The 17,098-nt window shown below is 40.3% G+C and overlaps 1 protein-coding gene across 1 annotated transcript in view; it reads left to right on the top strand.

Moving 5' to 3' along the window:
• Positions 1–2,399: 2,399 nt before the first annotated feature.
• Positions 2,400–17,098, top strand: part of LYPD6 (LY6/PLAUR domain containing 6) — a 191,513-nt gene continuing 176,814 nt past the window's right edge. The window contains exons 1-2 of the mRNA XM_070423030.1: positions 2,400–2,489; positions 4,520–4,620. The gene's annotated coding sequence lies outside the window, so the exon portion shown is untranslated. The remainder of the gene's footprint in view (positions 2,490–4,519; positions 4,621–17,098) is intronic.

Below are 17,098 nucleotides of genomic sequence, written 5' to 3'. Positions count from 1 at the left end.
GTACTTTCAGGTGCTGGGCATACAGCAATGAACAAGTCAACGTCTTTGCTTTATGGAATTTATCTTCTACAGGAAGACAGTAAGCAAGCAAATAATTCAGGAGAGATGTTGCTAGGAAGAAAACTAAAGCAACAAAAAAGGGATGAAGAGCGTTGTTGTAAGGGACCTGTTTAAGGTGGAAGGGGGGTAAGCGAGGATGTGAGGATGTGACATTTGCACAGAGCTCATCAAGGTATTTTGCCTTGAAGTTTGATTTGTCTTCTATTTTATGTCCAGGCAATTATGGGTTGGATTTGCTGAAATGGACTTTGTAGGCACATGCTATTGATTAGGATCAACACCTGTGAAAGGGAGGGAGGGGGAGGCACTTTTTGGCAGAGAGAGATAGTGAAGTGTCATGCCTTGGCTAACCTGTGTCTATCACACAGGCCTTCTTATAAAAGCATTTTCTTGTTAAAGTCTTGCTCATTCAGAAGTAAAACAATCAATACATTGTTAAGTGAGTCACTGAATGAATATTTAATAAATATCAACTATGTACTAAGCACTCCAAGAGGATCTGAGTAGGAAGGAGAAGCAAGTGTTCTGCCCTCAAGAGCCCTCATGTCTGGGGTGATAGATGTGCATGTGAATAATTTCAATTCAATGTGGAAACTGTATTTAAAAGGGGCTCTTGCAGTGCATTGGAGGGCATGGTTAAATGATTTACCTGCAAGTACATTTCGTAGCTAACTGACCTGGCAGGCTCATTGGTATGCAGTCTTCCTCAAGTATTCTTCTGGAACACTATTAAAGTTATATTTTGGAAGAGGCAGAAAATTGATAAACCCTACCCTCAGAATCTCCCAACTGTAGAACAGCTGCCCTGAGAACCTCCCAAATCTAGAACAGCTCTTCCACACTTTATCATTCAGGACTCATGGGCTTCCACTGATTAGTTTTTGAAACATTTGCATGGATAATGAATAAATAAAACCTTCTTTCATGTAAGAGAATAGGTCCTGTATTATTTTTCCACTTAAGCCTCATAGTTACCGCTGCACACAATGCATGGATATATATAAAAGCATAATATGCAAATCAACCGGATGGCAGAATGACCGGTCGCTATGATGCGCACTGAACACCAGGGGGCAGACGCTCAACACAGGAGCTGATCCCAGCCTGCAGGCCCCAGGCAGGTCCCTCCCCTGTCCGGCAGGCTCCAATCTCCTGATGGGGAACTGGGAACCAGGGGTGGGTGGCACGGATGTGAGCGGTGCCAGGCCAAGGCCCCTGCCCTGCCAGTTGCCCCACACACAGAGGGCAATGGAATACTGGGGTGGGGTCGGTGAGTGGGCGGGACGGCCCAACCTCTTGGTTCTTCCCCCCCACCGGCAGGCTCTGATCGCCCAATGGGGAGTGGGGAGCCAGGGGTGGGGTTGGCTGCTGGCAGCTGGGGAAGATGGCTCTGATCACAGGCCAGGCCTAGGAACTGTACCTGTGCATGAATTTCATGCACTGGGCCTGTAGTAGATAAATAATTTCCTACCCTTGAGCTATATCTCTGTAAAGGAGCAATACATAGGTACTTGGAAGATATTTATATCTTACACCACAGTATATATAAACTCTTTGTATTCAACTAATGTCTACAAGTTGTTAAAGAGGACCAGAGAGACAGGCCCTTCTAACCTAAAAAAAATCTGGAGATTCTAAAGAAATGAAAAAAAAAAGTGAAATAAGAAGTTGAATAGAAAATAAACCTACTGAAGGGACCTGGATAAAATTTGCATTTAGAAAAATCCAGGAGCTTTATTTTAGAAAGAGAATATGTCAACCATATACATTTTTGTGACTGTTTGTTTTCTTTGTACTTATTTTTCTTTCTGCAAATAACATACTTATGGAAAAATTCTAGAAATGCTCAAATAATAGAAATATAAATTCTACCCATAATTTTACAACCAAGGAGACCTACTCTTATCTTCCAATCTTGTTTCTATGTGTCATGTTTTGTGTCCATTGAATTTTAAATCTAGCATCTTTTCCAGTCACTATGTAATAAGAGATGAAAGGGGTACTCAAGTTCTAGGATGAAAAAGCCACATAGCAGCAGAGAAGCTATTTTGATACCCATCAGTTTCAAGGGTGACGTTGCCGTGGAGGTCTTAAATTTAATTTTGGCCTTGCTGCCTCAAAGCATCCAATCTCAGTGTAGTCTTTAATCCTGTGGGAGAGACTTTGTTTATATCCAGGGAGGAGAGTGTGAGCTAGCACACTGAGAGCTACTGCACTAATTTGGAGTTTTTAGTGTTTAATAGAAGAGTATGGAGCCAGTTTGGGATCAAAAACCCTGTTATTGGAATTGTATTATCTTCTAATGCCTTCCTCCTCAGGTGCCTTCCTGGGTCAGGCTTGCCTTTACTGAGAGCCTCGAAGCAAATCATCCCTTATCTGATGAAATTTGTCCTCTAACTAAAATAATCTGCCCATTCACCAAGCAACACGTAAGTCCTCACTTAGTCATCCACAGGTTCTTGGAAATTGTACTTTAAAAGGAACAATGTGCAGTGAAACCAATTTTACCATAGGCTCACTGACACAAACACAAGTTAAGTTCCTAAGGCATACTTCTGGACACAAAGGTATCCAGAACTTCTAAATCAAGACCCAACACACTTCTAATATTAAACATTTAAGTAAAAGTGAACTACACATACATTTAAGAAAGATTAATAAAACAAGTGAGATGTTTCCCAATCGTGTCGCGGGTGGCTGAAGCCAGTCCCAGCAGCTCAGGGCGCCAGGTGGGACCCACCCTGGACAGGATGTCCTTCTTTCCAAGAGGCACTCACACACACCCACACTCCCTCGGATTGGGACACTTCAGACACGCCTGTCCGCCTAACTTGCACATGTTTGGGACGTGGGAGGAAACGGGAGTTCCTGGAGCAAACCCAGAAAGACACGGGGAAAATGTGCCAACTCTACAACACACTGGCCCTGGCCCGGGACCCGTTATTTTTCCTCATCAGTTATGATACAACCATGTTGAATGAAACGTTATGCAAGCGCCCGCTATGTACAATTTTAGGCCAGATAAGTGGGGCATGTTAAAAGCACACACACAGAACATATATCTGTGGCTTTTAGAGATGATAATTGAAGAAAAGAAAGATTTTACCTTCACGTACGGTTAATGGTTTGTCAACCCTCTAATATTCTTGGACAGAATCCAACACCTGCATAGTCACTTCTGTGCATTTCTGGGATGACATGTTTGATACGTGGTCTTTGCATGAGAAACTGCAAAGCACAGAAATCGACAAGGTTTTCCAAGGTGGAAGGTGACTTTACATGGTGACATCAGGATTCAATCTGAGAATTTAGCGGGAGACTGTAACAAATTCACTTAAAAATGTGCTGAATGAAAGTCCTTTTATCTGACAGGTACAAAGCTGCCTTCTCTCCACCCTCCTCCCCAATTGGCAATGATTTAAGTCCAGAAAGTAACTTTTTCTGAAAAGCACTTTCCTAATTAATAGCTTTCCCTATGACATCATTTCTTTGTTGCAACATGAAAAGGGTATCACTATAAAGTCAGTGCTGCCCTTGCCTTCATCACATGAGGAACAGAATGCTTTTTTAATGTATGAGTTGATTTTTTTGTTGTATTTGAACAATTTCAAAGTGGACCAGAACAATAAGGAAATGCTAAAGATTCGGTTAAAATAGACTACATTGATTAGATCTATACACTGGCATTTGGGGAAGGACATTTATAAGAGCACCAACTCTCCTTGGAAAATAGTCACAAGAGTCAATGTCTAAAATATCCTTGGGTCTCTCTATTCCTTGAGCGTGTTATACATTCATGGAAAGGGAATGCTTCTCTAACACACTAAAAACAGAGCAGAAGCCATGACTTTAGAGTAATGGGATTATAAATATGCTAAAACCCACGGAGCTTGTCTGATTTCCATTGCCTTAATTAGGGATTCTCAATATTTCACAAGCTGAGAGGACCAACAGTTGACATGCAGGTTAATTTCCTGTCCTCGGGCATTTCGGAAATGCTGCTCCTGGAGGTGTGCAGACTGGGTCTTACTCTCTCTGAGTGATCAGCATCCTCCTCCCAGCATCTGCCTGTGCAAGTCCACGCATCCTACATCAGTCTCCGCAAGACCACTGGCCCCAGCATCAGACTTAGGTGACCTTAAGAGTTTCTCTTCATCATTCCTCTCCATTTTCAGTTATTTCAGATGGAAATGAAGAATTAAGAATGGGAATCTAATAAGGATTTTAAAGTATTTTTTCATGCTGTATGTCAAAGCCTTAGTTTTTGGACCTTAATGAACATACTACATAAATTGAAAGGAAAGTATAAATCTGTCAGTGAGACAGTATTTCCCCTTTGGTTGCGAACAACTTGAATGAGGTCAGCACCCCCAGGTTTTAGTTTTCAAGTCCTCTAACATATGTGTTCCCACCATAAGAAACAAAGTCTTGAAGCAGAATGTTGATTTTATGTTTTCAGATGCTGTCAGAAAGGATAAAGAAGATTTTACTTGCACATCTGTTTAACTGCTTGCCCACCTTCTGGATAACCTCAGGACTTTGTGGTGTTTTGGTTTAAAGGTACGTGAAATGATTTTTTTAAAAAAAGGAATGGTTAAAGATTATATGAGGCAGTAGCACTTCATTGTTATGACTTGAAGAATGACACTACAATAAAGTCTCAAGGTATTTATTCTTGAATGTTCAACTTTGAGAATATCAATGGCATTCAACCTGACACAGACTAAAATATGCTTCCTGGCACGAGTATCCTGGCCTCCATGTGGCTGCCTGTGCTTTGGGCTAAGGAATGTTCACTCATTGAAAAACCAGTTGTAGGCTCATGCTCCATGCATGTTGAGAATATGAACTCGATAAATGGTAGAGAGTTTTGTATGTAATAATGGGACTCGTGAAGATTTAAGTCTGGAGGAAGGATCGTTACCACCATCATAGCTCTACCTCCTGCTGCAGCTTTGTTCTCAGCAAAGCAGGCCTCCTTCTCTATTTGTACAATTGAAGCAGAAGTTCAATTTTATTGTCCCAGATTGGATTGAGGGCCAGGATTATGGCAGATGCACTATATTGCCTACACAACAGTTAACCCACCTTCTTCTTTGCTAACAGAAGCTTATACAGGTGGCAACATGCTCAGGGAAGGGGATTCCCTTTCAAACCCCAGGACTTCTGGGAAATGCCTTGGTCTCTAATCAATAGGGCCAGCATATATCCCAGTTTTCCCAGGACAGTGATGGCTTATATGTATTGTCCTGGTAAAATTACTAACCGTGCATTCTTTCACTTTAAAACATTCTAATTTGAATGATACATTATATGAGAGAAATCACTGCTCTACCTTTGTTTCTGCCTCTGGCAACCTGAAGTGGGGTATGATGCTTGGAGCTGTGGCAGCCATTTTATGCTTAGGAGGATAAGAGAAGAGAGAATCAGAGATCTAGACCCAACTGATTCTGGATCTGCAGTAGAGGCGAAGAGTTGTCTTTCTTACTCAAGACGTTTAGGGGAATGATGTCTTACTTGCAAGGAAGGGTATGAAGGGATGAGGCTGTTCCATGGGAAAGGTTTGGAATCATTTTGGGTAATATTTCTGAGTTATATTTAGTATTATTTTCTCCATTCCTCTTTAAGAATTCTGGAAATTACATATGGTTGAGAGGTAAAAATGGTAGAAAATGGAAGAACCCTGGTCTACTGCTCAATAAGAGGGGTGGAAATTGAAAAAGGAGCAATGTTTTCTAACTCCCTAGTATGGGCTCCTTTTGGACCAGTGGAAATCGATGGCAATATGTTTGTGAATAAAGGTTTTTACTTCCCACAACCGAACCACCATGACCCCTGCCCATTTGTCACCAGCTAGCTCTGGGGCCTCAACAATTTGACTTTTACATCATCAAAATGGCTATATTCAGAATTTACGTTTTCTTTATAGTTGTGACATTCCTTGTGTGCTATTTCAGAGGAGGATATTTAGTTGAGAAATTCTGAAAACTGTTTTGGATGCTTTAAAAATGTATAGAAAGGAGAAAATATTTTCCTTTACTTACTTTAGGAAAATAATGGCTTATGAAGTTCTAAAGCAAAGCGACTGACTTCCAAGGGAGAACACACATGGAGAGAACCAAAATATGCAGTCTCTAGCACTGTGCCTGGCACAGAGTTCCAGGGGAATTTCCTTTCTTACCGTCTTCCTTACTGTATCGTTAGATAATGATGTGATTCTGTGGGATCTGACTTGGTAAGACCTGGATGCTTACAGGATAATTTTCTTTGCTTTAGACAGTGCATCCTTCTTAGCTTTACCTCTTAAAGAGGGCAAAGTTCCTTTTATTTCTTCTTCTCCAGAATCCTTGGAGACTTTCTTCAAAGTCATAGAGTAGTGGGTCAGTCCAAGGGAACTGATCTGTCTGAATGAGTTCAGTATCTTTAACTATCTGTGATGATCTGCAACAACTAAAGAATTAGTCTTTCCAGCAGTTTCCCATCTCTCTTATGTTGGGTCCTCTGCCATCTTGGGCTTACCTCTGTGGCAGGACAGACATTGTAATTGACAAACTCCATGTAAGGCTACACAGACTGACGAGAATCTGTAATACTTGACACTTTCATCAGCAGCATGTAAAAGTGCTTATTTCACTGTAAACATGCAAAAATGGATATTGCTCCTTCATATCCAAGGGGCAAAGATTTTTTAAAAACTGGTATCTCATTACTATTTTTAAATGTATTTCTTTACCACAGAGGGTATATTTTTGTTATTTCTTTTCTTTTTTTAAAATTGCCTCGTCCTGCCTTCTCACTTTCTATTAGAGTATATTTTGTCTTTGCAGCTTAAATTTCTTTGCATAAACAAATGTGTGTGTGTGTGTGTGTGTGTGTGTGTGTGCATGCACACATGAACGCTAAGTTGGGCTTAGGCTTGGGAGGGTAATGTCAGCATCACCCACCTCCATGTCAATGTACCTGATGGGGGAAAGGAGGCCCACATAATATTTTGAAAAAGCAAGATATTATGATACCCCAGTTGATTAATTAATTATCTAATCAATCAATTTACTCATTTGTCATTCCACAAACATATTTTAAGTGCCTACTTTGATAGGCATTCTTCTAGGAGCTGGAGGTCCAGTTGCAGTAATAGGACACCCTGTCTGCATTGGAGCTGCTGACGTTGCAGTTGAGAAAATATATGACAACCAGCAAATAAGATGAATGATACATGCTAATTCCCACCACTGATAAGCATTGTGAGGGAAGCTACAGCAGGGTAAACAGATAAAATGTGATAGTATTGGGGATAGTTTAGAACCCACACTCTTAGCCTCCCCATAAATATTATACTGCCTTTTGGACAAAGAAGGAAGCGTTGTCATTCTCTTCTTCTTTCCTTTTTTTTTGCTCCTTTCTCCCTTCCCCATTTAGCAACTGCTGTTAGAACAAATAAGGCCAACTCTGTGGAGAGAGCTAGGGTTATTATTTTCATTTTCTTCGTGGAAAATCTTCTTCCTGGTGAGTCTTTTGTTATCCAAGGAGATAGTTCAATCTTGACAAAATTGGCTGATAATTGCAATAAATAAATATCTTTCAGGCCCATCAGCCCTCTGTCTTTATTGCCCAATTCCCAAAGGTGACTGAGGTTTGTACTGAGTATTACATGACCGCAGAGCTTTTGCATTAACACACTCAGCCACCGAGCCTTTTCTTGGCCTGTGTGTATTGGCTCATCTCCGTTTTTGAATCAATGTGTAATTAATTTTCAAGTGTGCTTCTTGATTTAGTCACAGAGCTAATAATGTGGAGGATAAAAATATTTTTAAATGAAATTCATGCCAGTTCACTTCTAATCGGCATTTCTTCAGTATAGGACTTTTTCTTGCAGCTCATTTCAAACTCAGCCATTTAAAATATCCTTGTCCTCCTTTGAGCCTGTTTTAAAGGAGTAATCTTAGAGGCACACTTTGATAGTGACCCTAAATTATTTACCTGTTAAGTTCAAAGCTTCCAAATGAGTGGACTTTGTTTACATGCATTTATATACATCAGCATAATGTTCCCAATGAATCCTTGGCCCTTAACTTTTTTGGCCTTAAGCAGATAGCCAGATTTTTCTCTAGCAATATGTGTTTATCCATGAACAAAAAAGAATTGCAATTCAGGATATATGGTCTGATGGCAAACCACATGCAAGTCTAGAGAAACAAGGGAGAGGAGCACTTTTATTAACTTAGAAGGGGTTGTTGTAAACAAAGTGTCCATTGGAGAAACCTAAAAGTTCAAAGTATAGAGACTTTTCATTGGCTGAGCTATGTCAGTTTCCCATTGGCTGAGCTATTCCTAGAGAAGGAGGAATCTTTTCTTCTGAAGTAGTACAGTAGTATCACTTCCTCTCACAGATGCAAGGCATGTCTCTTCTTATTTGGGGTCAGTAGGTGTGCTAAGGAACACATGTGTGAGAGTTGTTTCTTGTTGCCTCCCAAATTTATTTTAAATGAGGTTTCTGTTTATTAATTTTCACAATTTTTTTTCTCTAAAAGTTTTTGTACTGTTTCCTTGAGATAGCTGCAGAATGGTATCTGGGCATTTATCCCAATCCTTTAAAATTAAAGTACAATTTATACAATCAACATTAAACATGTGGCTGGCACACCAATCGCATTATATTTTTACTTGAGAATAGAGAGCAATAGGAAAACATAATGTAACAAACATACTTGAAGATACCTATTACTCCTGCCTACACATTTGTTTACTAGAGATACCTTCAGTGCAACATCAGCCTGCAACAAAGTCAGACAAAAGGGGGAATTCTTTTCTGTTTCTTTCTTAGTAACAAAACTTTGAGCCAAGTACTTTTTCCAACTACTCATTAAATATATATATATAATTTCTTTTTTTTTCGGAGAGTAAGGGAGAGGGAGAGAGAGATAGAAACATCAATGATCAGAGAATCATTGATAAGCTGCCTCTTGCACACTCCCTACTGGGGATCAAGCCCACAATATGACTGGGAATTAAACTATGACCTCTTAGTTCATAGGTCAATGCTCAACCACTGCGCCACAACAGCCAGGCTCCAACTACTCTTTAAATTGTTACTATTTACATTCAAATCTTGATTGCCAATGCTAATGGTGACAGATAATTTAAGAGCGTCCTTTATAAAAATAACACACACACACACACACACACACACTTAAATTTAGCTTTGAAATGCATTTTGGTACTTTAATTTTAATGTGGGATAATTAAGATTCATAATATTTCACACAACAGGATGTATATAGTTCTATTACTTAAGGAAATTAAATAAGCTAATGGGATGTGTTAGTGTGAACAGCATCAAGCACACCTGAATTCACACCAGGATTCTGCCACTGGAGAGCTAGGGGATCTCAGCCAGTTGTTAAACTTGGAATGGTAATAGTAGTTACCTCGTGGCATATTTGAAAGGATTAAAAGAGATGAAAGCATGTAATCACTTAGAAAGGTCCTCAGTACAAGATAAGCTCCCAATGTTAGTTATTATTATTGTTGTCACTATATGGATAAGTGTCAACTATTGAATGTATGTATTGGATTTTTAAATGGTCATATAGTAGGTTTCCTATCAAAATATTAAAAAATATATTATTATAGACTTTGGAAAATATATTATCAAGGATAAGAAACCAGAGTATTTCTGCCAGGAAATGTAAACTAAGAATTATATATACAGGCTGTCCCCCCAAAATGGATACACACTGTAACAGGTGATAGCTCAATTTTGAAAATGAAATGTATTTTAATAAACACTGCCTTTATGATTATTCAAAGTGTGTGTATCTATTTTTTTGAACACCCTATATATACTTCTCTGGATCAGCAAGGCTAAATGTAGGGTCATATTGGAGTTGATGCTGGGCTCATGCATTGTTAAGTGGTTTATACTTATTAAAGGCAGAAATATACATTGATGTCAACTTTGAAAAGAGAATCAAGAAACTCTATGAATCTCTAGTACCATTCATTTTAGCAACCTAATGGAAGGCTCTGTGAGTGGATCAAAACTGAGGTAGACAGACCAGTTTCAGTGGGTAAATATGAGTTAACATTTGATTCAGGCCAGCCAGGCTGGCGGTTGTTATCTTGCCTAACACTGCCCAACAGGCACAGAAAGCTGGGCAGAGAGGGAGCAAGGCTCAGGCAGTGCCCAGCTCACCTATGTCACCTATTGCACATTGAAACCTTAGGAAAGACATAATGAATACAGACTAGGTCCAAAGAAGGCAACTAAAATGCTCAGAGTGCCAGAAGCACATGAATAAAAAGAAACTCAAATCTGAGCTTCTATCAACAGAGACTAAAATCTTAGAACTGTTGAATCTAGAAATACAAATGTGGAAAGAATATACTAAACACATTGACATAATAATGAAATATAAAAGTAGACTTAATGATTAAACTTTGTTTTACTAGAATGAGTGTGAGAGACTGAAAAATAATCATTTAATATACAGAAGGGAATATTATTCACAGCAGTAATGAATGTATGGAACTTGTTAAATCACATAAAAATAATGTAACTTTAAAACGATCATAATGAATTTTTAGATTAGAACTTCAAAACAGGTTATTTGGATAAAAGAAGGATGTTTAACTCAATATAACACCATAGTAGTAACTCTGACCCATCTCTCTTGGATTCATTGTAAGAAAGTTAGATTGAATTGTCCATCAGTCTGATCCAATAAAGCAATTTCTTAATATTTTTATTAGTCAATTTGGTAAAAATATTTTTAACTACATTATTTTATTTTATTACCAGTCTGCATTCAATATTTTTAATACCTTTTTAATTGAAGTACAATGTGTGAAAAATGCACAAATCAAAGCAACAGTTTGATGAATTAGCACGAAGTTAACACACTCATATAACTATCTCTTAGGATCAGCATCCCAGAAGCCCCAGTGGGTGCTTTCCCAATTACTATTCCCTTTCTCCCACACAAAGGGGGGGGGGCACTCTCATAACCTCTAATATCAGAGATTAGGTTTACCTTTTCTGAGGTTTTAATAGAGCAATCAAATGATATATATTCTTTTCTGTCTGGCTTCTTAAAATTATGTTTGTGAAGTTCATTCATATTGTTGTGTGATGTGGTAGTTTATGCATTTTCTTTGCTGATTATTATTCCTTTATATGAATATACCACAATTTATTCATTCCAATTATAAACATGTGGGTTGTTTCCACTTCGGGACTGCTACGAATGGAGCTGCTATTGTTATCTTGTACATGTTTTTGGTGTACATATGGATGACTGTTGAGTATATACAAAGGAAAGAAATTGCTGGGGCATAGGTTATGTCTATAAAAATCAGATTTTGGAAAAAACAGGACAATTACACAAGCCTCCTTCCTCACATCGACTCCTTGATGTTTGTTTATATGTTGGGAATAGTGACTTTTCTGCCAAATAAAGCAAGGTGCTGATTGTTCCTCCTGGGTAACACCCAGAAGAGAACACTTGTTTTGAGGCTGCTGGGGATTGTGGCTTCTTGTGCCATTTCAGACCCTTAGTGTAGGGAAGCACAGGACTTGGTTGGAAGGTCTGTAAAGAGGATTCTCTGAAAGGTCGGGGGCCTTTGGGGGGACCTTGCCGAAGGCAGCAGACCCTGCCTTGACTTTTCCAAACAAGTCTGAGCCCCCGGGTGTTTTACTGGAATCTTTATATTTAGACTTCAGAACGTCCTTGCTTAAAGGACACTACAGATACATGTGTCTTCTCAAGGATGCTTACCCTGCTAATAGTATCTAATAGTTTTAGTTCAAGCTGTAGCTACAGTAAACGCCTAAGGAGGCAGGCGAACGAGGCTGTTTGGTTCCTATAGCCAAGCAGTCCCTTAGCCCTCTCTTTCACAGAAACATGTGTCAGAGTAATCATTCATCCGACGCTCAGAGTCTGCCTGTCAGCCCCGGCACCTTAGGACTTAGTAACAGTGGAGCTCTTTCTGCTTTCATGCTACTTGCTTTCTTTAGACCACAAGACTTGCTGCCATACTTGGATAAAACTTCTCATTAGCAACTTTAAAAATATTTTCCATTTGTCTGGAATTTGTTGTATCTGGAAATGGACTTTAATATTTTTATTTGCCAATACTTACTGCTATCTAATGAAGGATATAGTTCAAGTACCTGAGACTTGAGGTAAGGTAGCCACTGTCCTGCTTTATTCATGCTAGATGCTCAGACTTTTGGAAATATCAGTACTACTGTCAACCAGTGGTTGTTGATGCCAATTCAACACCAAATAGGAGTCCCCAGTTTGAGGTGCCCAGAAGAAGGAAACTTTATTCAGTGCAAAACAGCTCAATGGTGATACAGCATGGCTGTGAAAACAGCAGGGCTGTGAAGTGACTAGGCCCCTCTCTAGACAGCTCTGCTCTGCTCCTTGCAGGTCTACCTTGCAGTGTGCTGGTCAGCTCCATTCTGTGCCAGGCTGCTCTGGCCTGCACTGGTCTGCTTCACGCAGCTCAGCCAGGGAAACACAGTCTTCTGTGGAAAGGCAAAGTGTGCTCTCAGAGTCAGAGTGGAGTGGGCTTATATGGACTGAAGTCCCAGCCCCTGGTCCCTGACTGGTCTGCCGTCATGCAAATGAGGACTCCAAATCCTCACAGTTTGGTTCAAAATAGACACAGAAGCATGGAACAGACTGACAATTTCAGAGGGAAGATGGGGATGGTGTGTGTTTATGTATGTGGAGGGGGAGGCAGGAGGAGGTGGGAAGAGATTAACCAAAGAATGTATATGCATATATGCATAACCTATGGACACAGACAATAGTGTGGTGAAGGGTGGCAGGTGTGGGGTGGAGGGGTCAATGGGGGACAAAAGGAGACATCTGTAATACTTTCCAGCAATAAAGATAATTTTTTAAAAAGGTATTGTCCTGATTGGTCAGGATAGAGTGGCTCTCGTTGGTGGGAAAACCTCTCCTATTGGTTGAAATAGGATTCCAGGAACGCCTTTATAAGGGCTGGCTCAGGTGGCAGAAACACAGTGCAGGCAGCTCAGTGCGGGCTTCTTTCTGAAGTGCAGTTTATGTGAGCGGCCCCTGTGTAGAACTGGCTGCTAGAGCTCTGTTTGTTGTTTGTTTGTTGTTTGTTTTTTAATTTGCGCCTAGTTAGCCACCAGGAGCCCTTTTTAGGTGCCTTTTTTCCCCCTCAAGGTTTACGGTATGTACTTTTCTCTGCACTGAAGAGGCAGAGTGGGTTTAGAGTAGGAGGTATTGGTACTATGTTGTTACTGACTGTTTGAATGCAACTGAATTGCTGCTTTTAAAAAACAGTTAACGTTCTTAAAGAGGGATCGATTTGGCACCCCCTAATTGGGGATGTCTGACTCCCACTAGATTAGTATGTCTTGAGCACTCTGCAGAGTTCACTTACTTTTTAACACTGTGAATGTTTAAGATATAGACACTTATTGCCAAATTTAATTTTGTATCTGATTTTTGAGCACGTGCTAAGCGCTTTATATGTAAATCTCACTTAATTTCCCAAGCAGCCCTGTGAGTTAGATGCTGCTATCATCTCTTCTCATAGATGGGACAGCGGAGGCTTCCAAAGGTCGAGCATACTTCCCGATGCTAAGTAAGTAGCCCCGGTTGGTGGCAGTATCAGAACTCAAGCCCAAGGTCTACAGACCGCTACGGAAATTGTGAACCACTTTGTACAACTTTCTCTCTGCTCTTGTCTTCCTATGATCCTGTTTTGGTCCCTCACTTGTGACAAATCTAGTCTTGTTTCTTGGTTAATAGCTTGGCAGCATTTAGGATTCTCTCCCATAGGACTGTCATTCACCACATTAATCATTTCTGTCTTCCTTCGGGTGTTGCCTCAGAATTCTCTCAGCCAAGCAGGTTGATGCTGCCTCCGTCCCCAGTTTCATCAGATTATAGTTTGGCACGAGGGCATACCTAGCACATAGGTTCTTATCTAAAGGCTTCTGTTTATTGGCTGATATTTTAAGACTAGGGCCTACTCAGGGATGATGCCATACACTACAGCATGTTAATGGTTTGCAGTAACAGAATATTTTACATGACATGTTAATACCTGAAAATGAAGTGTATGATGTTAATTGAAAAACAAAACAAAACATGAAGTTGTATGCAATGTAGAGTGGTGAGACTGCACATTAATAAAGATTGGCAGATAATTTGCACAAGGCTGGTATTGTTGATTATATGCTTTGTGTATGCTAGGTTGCTAAAGTTAATAGAGCTAATAAATAACAGATCGACTTGGAAAAATGATGTAAAAGAAAACATAAACCAATGATCTTAAGTGGGAATTACATTAAATGCCTTTTTTTGGATCTACTTTACAGTTTATAAAATGCACTTGGCATATGTTCTTATTTGAGCATTATAACAACATAAGGAAATAGGGAATAGGAATGATCTGCCCTATGTTATAGATGAAGAATCTAAGGCTCAGGGAAATTGCTTGCCATACCGAAGTCTCCAGTGATGGACAATGATTCATACCCAGTTCTCCTGACTCCAGGTTTAAGGTCCCTCTCATCATACCACATCGTTCTTTTCACCAGAGGGCAGAGCTACTAGCATTTGCTACACAGCCGTAAGCCACTTAACATGAGAAGTCTACTAAAACCTTAAACCAAATCATTGTTTCCAACCCACATCTCCAAAGCCATCTTCATCTAAGAAATCATGGCGAGTTACACACCTCTAAGCTAAGTAAACGAAATCCCAAACCAATGAATTACTTATGTGGTAGAGAAAATAAAGATGTAACATGACCTGAATCCAATCTTACTCAATCTATCTCTTTGGGCTGTAAAACAGGTTCTTGAGTTTTTGGTAGGTTTTACTTCTTCCTCTTCTTCTTTTTAAAATAGTTTTTTATTAGCTTTTTAATGTGGTAAAATACATATAACGTAACATTTACCATCGTACCAGTTTTTAAGTGTACAGTTCTTTAGTGTTAGGTACAGTCCCATTGTGCAAGCAATCTCCAGAACTCTTCATTTTACAAAACTGAAACTTTGTACCCATTAAACAACTCCCCATTCTCCCCTTCCCCAGCCTGTGGCAACCACCATTGTACTTTCTGTCTCTATAAATTTGGCCACTCCAGGTACCTCACATAAGTGGAATCATACAGTATTTGTCTTTTCTTGTGACTGATTATTTTACTTACAATAATTTTCTCAAAGTGCATTCATTGTAACATGTGTCAGAATTTCCTCCCTTTTTAAGGCTGAATAGTATACCTTTGTATGTATATAGCACATTTTGCCTATATCTATCTATCTATCTATCTATCTATCTATCATCTATCTATATATATATATCTATATATATATATATAAAAGTGTAATATGCAAATAGACCGGGTGGCGGAACGACTGGTCGCTATGATGTGCACTGACCACCAGGGGGCGGACACTCAATGCAGGAGCTGCCCCCAGCCTGCAGGCCCTGATCGCCTGATTGGGGCCTGCCGGCCAACTCCTCAGTCCCTCCCCCCAGCTGGTAGACTCTGATTGCCTGATGGGGAATGGGGAACCGGGGGCAGGGCCAGAGGGCAGGGACAGGTGCTGGCAGCCAAGGAAGATTGGCCCTGATTACAGGCCATGCCTAGGGACCCTACCTGTGCACAAATTTCGTGCGCCAGGCCTCTAGTATTCATATATTGATAGACACTTGTGTTGCTTCCACCTTTTGGCTATTGTGAATAATGCTACTATGAACATGGGTGTACAAATATTTCTTCAAAGGCCAGCTTTCCATTTTGGGGAGTCTATACCCAGAAATGGAATTATTAGATTAGATGGTAATTCTACTTTCAATTTTTTGAGGAGCTACCATATACTTTTCCATTGAAGCTGCATCATTTTATATTCCCACCAACAGTTGATGATGACTCGGCTGAGGCTAGCAACAGATGAGGGTGCTGGGGAGATGTCTCTTCAATTCTTTGGTGATCTGAATCCCTACCTACTAGTCTTCAGGTCTTGTATTTCCTCTAGTGGAGGAAATTCAGATTTGCATTTTTTTAGTGACAGGAATTTAACTACAGTGGCAAAAGGGAAGGCACAGGTTTGTGTAGGTAGTGGTTGAAATGTATGTTCGGGTCTGAAGTGGGGATTGCAGAGACGAGGCAGGCAGGCAGGAGTAGTATTGATTTTTAGAAAGGTGGCTGCTCCTAAGGAGATGTACCAGTCAAGTCCAACCAGAAAAATAGAAATCATTGTGAGCATTTGAAACAGAGGGGATTTAATTCAGGGGATTGGTTTCACGGGAGATGGAAGAGGCTGAAAACCTAACCAGAAAACATATTGTCAACCCAGAGTGCTGACGGAAGCAGAAAAGTAGGGAGAAAATAGTCCAAAGCAGAAAGGAAAGGGGAGAAACAGCTGGCTTCTCCCTTCCTCCAGCCAGTGTCTCCCAACGGCCGAACCTAGCTAGGAGCCACTGATCTGGGACCTTGGAAGCAGAGCAGAGATGGGAAGGGCGGGGAATAAGTCTAAGACAGAGAGGCCCAGGTGTACTTGGGACAATGGTGCTGTATGAGACACTAACAATCCCCTTCTGCTTTATTTGGAGAATTTCAGCCCTTTTTTGGGCATGTCACCTGCTGGGCTTGGCAGTGCCCCTTGAGCTCTGCTGACAAGGCTTCATGTTCGTCCAAGGCTGTGAAAGCCTGGGACTGGGGTCGCTAGTACAGGTGGAAAACAAGGGAGGCGTAAGCAGCCCAATGGCCAAACTCATGACCTTGGCTGAACAATACAGTCAGGTAATTCATGGAAAAAAGCTTGGCTTGTTGGTTTGGGAAGGTCGAGAACAGGGTGCCTTCTGACAATGCATCCCAGGAATGCAGGATGGGGGGTTTTCATATTAGTCATTTTGAAATAAGTTTCTTCTTCTGCCCACAATGAAGATATGGCTTATTTTTCATTCTAAGTCTTTATGTATATATTTTCTTACATATAGCTCTCAGAGTGGGCCACAATGACTTACAGAAAAACACT

Source organism: Myotis yumanensis, unplaced genomic scaffold (assembly GCF_028538775.1).
Source record: "Myotis yumanensis isolate MYYU_CA2020_CCGP unplaced genomic scaffold, mMyoYum1.0.hap1 SCAF_8, whole genome shotgun sequence".
NCBI classification, from domain to species: domain Eukaryota; kingdom Metazoa; phylum Chordata; class Mammalia; order Chiroptera; family Vespertilionidae; genus Myotis; species Myotis yumanensis.
Note: the sequence above shows the minus strand (reverse complement) of the source record. Positions and strands in the feature narration are given on the sequence as shown.